Source organism: Culicoides brevitarsis, unplaced genomic scaffold, assembly GCF_036172545.1.
Source record: "Culicoides brevitarsis isolate CSIRO-B50_1 unplaced genomic scaffold, AGI_CSIRO_Cbre_v1 contig_9, whole genome shotgun sequence".
Taxonomy (NCBI): domain Eukaryota; kingdom Metazoa; phylum Arthropoda; class Insecta; order Diptera; family Ceratopogonidae; genus Culicoides; species Culicoides brevitarsis.
The window spans coordinates 65,001-68,279 of NW_026973393.1; positions in this window are offsets into that span (position 1 = coordinate 65,001).

A 3,279-nucleotide genomic window follows, 5' to 3' on the forward strand; every position below is an offset into this window, starting at 1 on the left:
TCCTTAGCGGATGACAACTTCCATGTCGACCATGTCTTGCAGGAAGGACTACGACCTTCATAAGATATTCGAAAATTAACAGCCACGTTTGGTTCATAACAGTACCAGTTTTGCTTCAAAACTTGGCCCACTGAGCACATGATTAACCTCCGATACACAAGGTATCATGAACGAAATGACATCAATCAAGAATGTCATTCAACGTACCCATGTATAGCTGGGAGAGATTGATAAAATAAAAGATCGTTTCGACCCTAATGCCTCTAATCATTCGCTTTATCAGTGACCCATTATTACAAAAATATCATGACAGCTATTGAGGGAAACTTCGGAGGGAACCAGCCTACGCATGGTTCGCGATATTTCGCCTAGCTTGTTACAATCATTTATGAAGCCAATCGGCCATCAGGGTTTCGATGCGCAGCATAGTTCACCAGCTTTCGGGTCACAGCTTGTATGCTCACGGTATAGTTTGTAGGACAAAGTACTGCCGAATATCTGCCAGAGTTTCGAAGAATAAAAATTAATACCATTCGAACCACTTAACAAGGATTCATTTCGCCTATAGGTTGACGAAAATAAAAAAATTGACTTGCATAAAATTAGAATCTTTGAAGTACTGTTTCCTCGAAGTGTCCTAAAACAGCGACTGGTTACTCCATACCTACGTTGCCGATTTGTTACACATTATATTGGAAAAGAGTGGATTTTTGTTGCATAAGTCGTTTTACTTGCTTTAGAATGACTTGTGAAAGGAAGACAAAATTGTTCGCCATTACTTGCATACTTCGCCTTTTGTTGCATACCTAGGATTTTTGTTGCATAAGTCGTTTTACTTGCTTTTCCTCGCGTTCCCTTGACTTGCATACTTAGCCTTTTGTTGCATAAGTCGTTGACTTCATACCTACGCCTTTGAATTTACCTCCCCCGACTTATAAAATTAGCGAGAATTTTTAACAATATGAATAATGTCACTTTTCAATAACACCACCTTGTTTATGATCGATAATCGACCACTTACATGTATGCCAGATGATGCTGCCAACGAGGAATTCACACAAAAGTCAATGCTAGGCATCATGTCCATAGGATACGTTGATATGTGTGGTCACATACCTCACTTCGGTCGGTATGTATTCCTTCATTTTATATGTTTTGCAGAGTTCATCTCCATAAGACCTCACTATAAATAATCCATCGGTAGTAGCGACGGGCGGTGTGTACAACTGAGGGCAGGGAGAATCACTAACACCACCTTAGTTTTGTGAACATTGCAGACTTATGTGACGACAAAAAAATTTTTTTTGCGGCAAAAAACTTTGACATGTGTTGCCAGATGATATCGCAGAGTTCATCTCCAAAGACCTCACTAAATAATCCATCGGTAGTAGCGACGGGCGGTGTGTACAAAGGGCAGGGACGTAATCACTAACACCACCTTGTTTATGATCGATAATACCATCAGCAATACACTTTGACATGTATGACCACTACCCTTAATTTTGAGATATGAGCTATTAATCTGAACACCATTAGCAATTAATACCTTTTGTGAACATTCCCGTTTGAAAATTAAGCCGCATATTTTTGAATGGTGGTTCCGAAAAAGTTGTAATATGAACTTTGCTCATGGGGAGGAAAATTTGGTTTCCCGGAAGCTATTGAAAAGGCATAAAAGGTAGCGATTCCGTTTGCGAAAAATGGCATAGTTTACAGTATAGAAAGCAAATCTAACGCCTTCGATCCTCTAACTTTCGTCGCTTGATCCATCATCGGAAATACATCCTTGGCAAATCTTTTATATATTAGTCATTACGACGGATGAATTTCACCTCTCAACACTTTAATCGTAAAAAAATGCCCAAAACTGCTTTTATTTCATTACCTCATGATCAATTCAAACCAATGAAATATACTGATCGAGGTCTTATTTCTCTCCATGCAAGATTATTCAAAATAAAAATTTGCTTTGCGGCATCTTTTGTTAATGTAAAATGAGGAGTATGAAAATGTGAATTGAGGAGTATAAAAATGTAAAATGAGGAGTATGAAAATGTGAATTGAGGAGTATGAAAATGTGAATTGAGGCGTATAAAATTGTGAATTGAGGAGTATGAAAATGTAAAATGAGGAGTATGAAAATGTGAATTAAGGCGTATAAAAATGTAAAATGAGGAGTATGAAAATGTGAATTGAGGAGTATGAAAATGTGAATTGAGGAGTATGAAAATGTGAAATGAGGAGTATGAACCTTGTTTATGATCGATAATACCATCAGCAATACACTTTGACATGTATGCCAGATGATACATCTTTCATATAAAATGTGAATTCACACATTTTTTAATATACTTTGCGTCCCTCATTCCTACGCATAATATGCTAGGCATCATGTCCATAGGACTTGACGTTGATATGCATATCGTACCGTAAGACAGACGACAAAGACACCTTACACTACAAACCTTACACTTTAATTCCATCATCGAATATTCTTTCATTTTATATATTGTGCATATAACAGATATTATATGACCAACACATAAGTAAAAAAATACCCAGAAACACCTATGAAAAAATTTCATATACCCTTATCAAGAACGTGAGCAGACAAGCCGCTCACATCCGTTCTTTATACTGATTTGCTTGGAGAACACCATTACTCCATAATATAGTTTTGTGAACATTGCAGACTTATGTGACGAAAAAAAAATTTTTTTTGCGGCAAAAAAGTTGTTCCATGAATGTCGTGTTGTCTCATGGGGAGGATGAATTCGGGAAGATTTTTGGAAAAAAGGTGACCGTTGGGAGCGCGGGAGCCGAAAAAGTGGTTTTTCCATATAGAGTGACTTCATATGGGAGTATGGTTTGGTCGCTTAACGCATGGTAGTCATTGTATACGGATTTGGCGTCACTTTTCGAGAAACGGATTTTTATTTGTGGACTGATTTGGGTGAAAATTTGTGTGTATGCTTCTTTTTGGATGTTAATTAAAATTGCCGAAAAAAATTTTGGAATTTTTCGCGGGAAGCCGGAAAACGGGACCCCTCATTTAATAGAACATGCCATCCGCTTAATATTGCCTATCAATGCATATGGAAAAATTTTCAAGTTTATTTTTTTTCGGGAAAAAAGTAGTTTTTGGAAATGTTTGTTGTTGGACATGAAAAATGGGGGCGTTCACGTGTTAGGGAACGCACAAGTATTTCGTAACGTATAAAAATGTAAAATGAGGAGTATGAAAATGTGAAATGAGGAGTATGAAAATGTAAAATGAGG